This window comes from Hypanus sabinus, unplaced genomic scaffold, assembly GCF_030144855.1.
Source record: "Hypanus sabinus isolate sHypSab1 unplaced genomic scaffold, sHypSab1.hap1 scaffold_93, whole genome shotgun sequence".
NCBI lineage: Eukaryota > Metazoa > Chordata > Chondrichthyes > Myliobatiformes > Dasyatidae > Hypanus > Hypanus sabinus.
In genome coordinates, this window is record NW_026781783.1 from 409,238 (window position 1) to 416,392 (window position 7,155).

A 7,155-nucleotide genomic window follows, 5' to 3' on the forward strand; every position below is an offset into this window, starting at 1 on the left:
CTCAGCGAGTGAGGCTTGTGTACGTCGGAGCAGATCGATTGCTTCGTCTTCTTTCTGTAGCGATATCAACCCGTCATCGACATAGAAGTGTATTTCTACAAACCTACCGGTGTCATCTCCGTGCTCCTGTGCGCCCTCTCTGATGGATTTTCGCAGCCCATAGATGGCCACGGCAGGTGATGGACTATTGCCGAAACCTGTATTTCATCCGGTACTCAATGACTTCCTTGTTAATGTCATTGTCCTTGTACCATAAGAAACGGAGGAAATTGCGATGTTCCTCCTGTACGAAGAAGCAATGGAACATCTGCTGGATGTCCGCTAAGATTGCGACCTTCTCCTTCGGGGAGCGCATCAGGACCCCGAGAAGGGTATTTTTAAGTTCGGGGCCTGTAAGGAGCAAGTCAGTAAGGGAGATACCAGCGCACTGAGCACTGGAGTCAAAGACCACCCTGATCTGATTGGGCTTTTGCGGGTGGTAAACCCCAAAGCACTCCTCGCCTTCCCTCAGTGGCGGTGTTCCTTCAGCATGCCCATTAGCGAAGATCCTCTCCATAAATGCTAAGTACTGCTGTTGCATCTCAGGTTTCCTTTTCAGGGTGTTTTTTTGAAGGAAGTGAACGCTTGACTGCCTGCTCTTTTGTTGTTTGGCAAGCACTGGCGTGGTTCTCTGAAAGGTAGTGGGGCGACCCAATTATTTGCTTCATCTCTGAAGACCTTGGTGTCCATTATTTTTAAGAAAATGGCGTCTATTTATTATCATGCTCAGATTGAGCGAAGACTGACTGACCCAGTGTCTTGTCGGTTACTTTACATTTGTTAAAGCCTTGTCGTGCTTCCTTGATATACATGAAACATTTGCAGGGTTGAAAAATTGAATGGCGGCCACTCTCTAGCACATTGGTCTTGAGTATCTTAACTGTCGGTTTGTGTACATTGCCAAGGCACACCTCTCCTATCACCACCGAGTCCAGATCCAGGCTTTGGGCAAATGGGGCGTCTTGTCCATTGACCTGCTGCCTGACCTTGTGCACCTGGAGAAAATCTCTTCCTAATAGCAGGAGTATTTCTGCTTTTGGATACAGTTCTGGGATGTGTTTGGCAATGTGGTGGCGATGTGCTGGTGTAGCACTGCACTTGGCGTCGGGATCTCAGTGCGGTTAATCAAAATTCCATTGAACTCTGAGAGTGTAGGGAGATGGATAACAACTTTACCATCCAAGGACTTGAGCTGGAAGCCTTCTGCCTTCCTTCCATATGTTTCCACGCTGCCTGAGCAAGTTCTAAGGTAGTATGGGAACTGATTACTCTCAATGTTGAACAAGTCAAAGAACTCTGGTCTGACTAGTGTGCGATTGCTCTGATCGTCCGGAATTACATAGGCTTTGATGGCCTTAACTTTGGCACCCTTAGGGTACACTCCAGGACAACTGTTGTCAGCCTCTCCCACCTCGCCGTACTGTTGTGAAGGCGAAGGAGGTTTGTCGGTTTCCGGTAATGGGCCGGGATGCACGGTTCCATCGTGATTATTGCTATTCCATTCCGGGCACTTCGTACACTCTCTAGCAAGATGAGAGGCAGAGGAACAGCATTTAAAACATATTTTTTTTTCTCTTTGAGAAGGGCCACTCTCCCTTCAAGGGGTTTTCTCCTAAACGTTCTGCATTTTTGAGGTGGTATGTTTCGTTATACAATGGACAATTCTTGCTAGGGTCATTGTTAGTTGTAATGATTTCAGTTTTACGCACTGAGACAGGTTTATTAATGTTGAAATTATTCGAACTGGATTTAACTGGCTTGGTGTAAATTGTACTGCCACCTGGATTCATGAAGCTAGGGTCGTTTCGCTTCTTCGCTTCCTTGCACACAAACCTCGTGAAATAGTCAAAGGGAGGAAATCGACCATCGTTCTCTTCCTTGTATTCTGAGCCAACAGACCCACACCTTTCCTGCAGACCAAATGGAAGTTTGTCCACGATTGGTCTAATCCTGTTTGAAGTATCTAGGTATGATAGACCAGTTAAATAGCCATCTTCTTTGGCGCCTTGAATCTCCATGAGTAGATCTCCGTGCTCTCTTAACTTAATGTGCTCCTTGGCTGACACCTTAGGCGAATTTTCCAGACTTCGAAATAGTGCCGTTTCAATAATCTCAGGGGCCGCATAGCACTCCCGAAGTCTCTCCCATGCTTTGCGTAAGGCTAGCTTGGGATTGTAAATGTAGACTGAAAGTATGCGTCTCACCTGTTCGTATGATTCTTTTCCCAGCCATTTTGTCGTAAGATCCAACTCTTGGATTGCTCCGAGCTGGACTCCGTGGATAGCGTTGACGAATGAGGAGTATCATGCTCGGTCATTTTCAGGTTTGTCGTCAAACTGGTATAGTCCTGAAGTGACGAGATCTCGACGTGCTAAATACTGTGCCATGGGTTCAACTGCTAGTGGCATGCTGGCTGGGGGAATATGTCGATGGGTATATAACTGGTGGTGCACATTTATTAGGGAATTTGTTGTTCTGAATTCAGCCTTTGACTCTCCTCTCGCCAAATCTGGTAGGTTTGGTGTCGAGAAGTATTTGTAATCAGCCCTTTCATTCTTGAATTCATCGCGGAGTTGCAAGGGTAAATTGTCTTCCTCAGATGGATGTGATGCAATTGGGCCTCTCTGAGACTCCTCGTGTGGAGTGTGGTGTTAGCATATAAGTATGGAGAGGAAGAACGAATCTTCAAGTCCATTTGAAATCAGACATAGTCGCTTGTGCGTTTCAATCTGGTCCTTACTGAAGTAGATTTTACGTCATCCAGAACGTGCATTTCTTCAGCACTTTCTATTATCTTTTCCCCTAAGTCCTGATGAACGGTCTCGGCACGGAACGTCGGCTGTTCACTTTTCTTCCGCAGCTGTTGCCTGGCCTGCTGACTTCCTACAACATTTTGTGTGTATCACCAGTAACTAATATATTACTCCGCATAAATTGTCTGGCCTTTATCTAAACGCTGATTGTTTTCACACTCTGTCTCACTGTGATAGACCGTGCAGGGATTTACAGTTCGCCAACGTTGTTCAGGATTTATTTACGGACCAATGTTCCTCGATTATGGAGCGGATCTTCAGCAGTCGAACAGCCTCAGCTGTCGCTGTAACAAATAATTTGTACAACGCGCCAAACTGCCAATTTGCGTTCACCACCCGTCATCCTGTCGTAGTGTTAATCCGTCGATCTCACACCTTTCTGATGGGAAATGTATCAGCGATATAGATGAAGTAGATTCTCGGATCGAAACGTCGTCTCTTTATCCATTCCAATAGATGCTGACTGGCCTGCTGAGTTCCATTAGCATTTTATGTGTTTTGATTTGGATGGGGAAAGCACTGATTTCTCGCAAAATTGCTCTCAATCTGATGCAAATTTATGGCGTTCAGGCGTAGTGTACTGTCAATTCAAAATATCAGCTTTATAAGCTTTAAAATCGAATGGTATTCAGAAACGCAAATGCACCCTCGAATTTCAGCTCATTATCCGGGAACTTGAAATCTAGCAGACTGATCCCGCACTGCAGTTTTCCCGTTATTCCTGACGTTCCGTTCTCGTGGCTGTCGTTGGGAGCTGCGTACCATCGAGATTGGAAAACGCTGCGGTCGCAGAGATCGCGAGGTGGAATCCAAGTTGGTGGTTATGTGAAACTGGCAAAGGTGGGGCAAGGGAGGGGGTGAGGACGGTCAGTAGCAGGAATAGTGGTGGAGAATTTTGCCTGACAGTGTGGAGTGTTGTGCGACACCATCAGAATGTAAACAGGGAAATAATTGAGTAAGCGGCGGTGGCCCGATATAATATTAGTGCATTTCTGCCTGTATATACATATCAATGTGTGCGCTGGTGTCCCTTTGTCGTTTCCCACTTTGTCGGTCATGCTGGCAGTTATTCAAGTATTTTATGTGTTTATGTAGCTGCAAATGTGGATATAATTAAGGTGCAAATTTACCCAGAAGTGGCTCTGCGTGATTCTATATTTGCGCGGTCAGAGAGTGACAGTATTTATTGACTATGTAAACGTGAGAGATACGGAATGTGATTGAAGGTACGTGTGTCAGATAAGGTGCAATTGTGAGATGAGGAATATGGATTCTTCAAAGTTCAAATATTCACAGAAAAATCTTTAATCAGAGTACACACATGTCACCACATACATTATGATATTATACACCATGATATTATTATTTTTTCCTATGTGCACACTTGGCTGACCTATGGAACAGCAATAGTAAACAGGATCAATGGGCAACAAACATTTGTAAATGCAGATATAAATAAATCTCAATAAAAAACAAGCATGAAATAAAAAGGGTGTATTTAAATGAGTGTCGTTATCCAATTTTGTTCAAGAAACAGATGGTTAACCGGTATCTGGTGCTCTTGAGCCTGGTGGTGCGAGTCCAGAGGCTCTTGTACCATCTACCTGATGGCAGCAGCGAGGAAAGAGCGCGGCCTGGGTGGTGAGAATCACCAATGATAGACGCTGCTATCCTACGGCAACTTTTTATTGAGGTGTGATCAAAGGTTGAGCGGGATCCAGCCGAGATATACTCGACCGAATCATCCCCTCCCCGCGTCGGATTTTCCTCTCAATGGCATTGCTGTTACCACACCAGACCGTAATACAGTCAATCAGCACACTCCAGAGTCCTCTGTCGTTTGCCAATATTTTTGATTACATGCCAAATCTCCGCAGACCTATGAGGAAGCAAAGGCGACGCCGCGCCCCTTTGCTACCATACCTGTATGATAGGTCCCGGACAGGTCTTCTGGCAGGATTTTAAGGTTTATTTGTGAATAAAGTAGAGGATTTGAAATTGGATTTGTGACAGGTTGCGTGTATGGAGGTAACACGGAGAAGGTATGCCTGCATGGGTAATTGAGTGCTCATTAAACACAGCTGAAGGTGCAGGAGAAATGAATTATGTGTGCATTAAAGCTGGAAAGGGGACTGCAAAGCGTGGTAAATATTGTATCTGTTAATAGATGAAAAACTTATGAATTTACGCCCCGCTCCCTAATCAATAAATTCAATACAATGAATTTTGCATTGGTGTGAGGAAAGAGTTAAATTTGATTCCTCTTTGCCATATGCTAAGACATGTAACAAAAAACATCGATCTTTGTTAGACTTTTTTCAGTCTATACAGTGGGAATGTTTTGCGAGAGTTCAGCAAAGACCATTGCACAGTGATGTTTTACAACTCAGCGTGAGTACTTTTATAGACTGTAGATGTCCATAGACGCACTTACCCGATGCTAGATACGGAAATCATGATTTATTCCATATGGACATTTTGTCCTGTTTCTAAGTCTTGTATCAAGTACAACGTTTCCAAGAGATAAGATGGCACAGACTCTGCTGGGATAATAAATAACTCCCGGGAAACTAGATCATGAAGTCGGAAACAGGAAAAAAACACGACTGTCTTCGACAGAGAGAGAGAGGGAGGGGGAGAGAGAGAGAGAGAGAGAGAGAGAGAGAGAGAGAGAGAGAGAGAGAGAGAGAGAGAGAGAGAGAGAGAGAGAGAGAGAGAGAGAGAATTTCGTATATTGCTTGATTTCCAATATAACTCCTTCACTCCTGTGGTAATCACCCTTTTCGATCTTGTCCACCAGTTACATCGCAACTTATTTCACTCCTGTGGTTTTGCACTGTCCATCCTGACCGTCTCATTAAACACCCCCTCTGCTTGCTTAACTACTGCCCAATCCTCCGACCGATCAGTCAGTTAACCGTACACCTCTGATATTCACCTGTAATCCTCATACCTCGAAGCGAGCAGACTATCTCAGTGTCTCGAATGCAATCACAGAATCTCATGTCCACTTCTCTTACAATGTAATTCCCGATCGTAACTACAGTCCCCTTCTCTCCCACCCCATCCCCGTCCCATCTGATCAATCGTGTCAGTTTCAGAGACATAGACCCGATCGTTGTGGCTACACTGCAACTCGTCCCTCCCCACAGTGTCCAAAGTGGTATACTGATTTCTGAGGTGGATCCCGGTTGTAATCGACACTGGCTGTTCATTTCCTACCAGCTCCTGACACTCACTGAGGTTTATGTCTCCTGAAACTTTGTGGTGACTATCTCCTTGTAGCCCTTATCTTTCACGTTCTCAGTGTCCCTTATGACCCGACGATCATCGAGCTGCAATTCCAGTTCCTTATTGATTTCCATAAGGAAATGTCGCTCGGTGCACCTGCTGAAGATGTCATTATCCGGGAGAAAATCACGGAATATCAACATCTCATAAAAAGAAAACACATCTGCACTGGGACCATCCGCACTATCAGAGGACGAATGAAGAATAAACTGATCAGATACTTGCTCGACAAACTTGTTCTCGATGAAGCCTCTCCATTCTCGCTAGAAATCATCTGCAGATGCTGGAAATCCGAGCAACACACACCCAAAATACTGGAGAGGCTCAGCAAATCAGGGAACATCTATACAAAATAAAATTAGTTGACGTTTCGGGCCAAAACCCTTCGGCAGGACTGCAGAAGAAAAGTTGAGGAGTAGATTTGTTTGGTGCGGAGAAGGGAGGGAGAGACGCCAGGCGATAGGTGAAACTCGGATGAAGCAAAGAGCTGGGATTTGATTGGTGAAAGGGACAGAAGACCATGGAAAAAATAAAAGAAAAAGATGGGTGAACGAAGAGCACGAGAGGGAGGGGATGGGCGGTCAAGGAGATAACATAAGTGAGGGGCAAGGGCATGGAAAATGGTGAAGTGGGAGTTTGAAAAACCGACACTCAGCTCGGAGGCTACAAAACCAGAATATAAGATGTTGTTCCTACAGCCTAAGTGTGACCTAATCCCGTCAGTTGAGGAGACTATGGATCGACAGATCGGACTAGGAAAGAGAATTAGTATTCATTTGGGTGATCCCGCTGGATCCGGCGGAAAGATCGTAGGTGTTTGGCGAACTGGTCTCGCCGTTTTACAGGAGGTCACACCGGAAGCAAGGTACAGAGTGTCGCCTGATCTGAAAGGACAGTTTGGGGCCCTAATTGGTAGGGCTAGCTGTAGCACTTGTTTTTCATACAATGATAAGTGCCGGGAGGGAGATCAGTGCTGCAGAGAAATACCTCAAGAACGTGAGAGCAGCTTTAA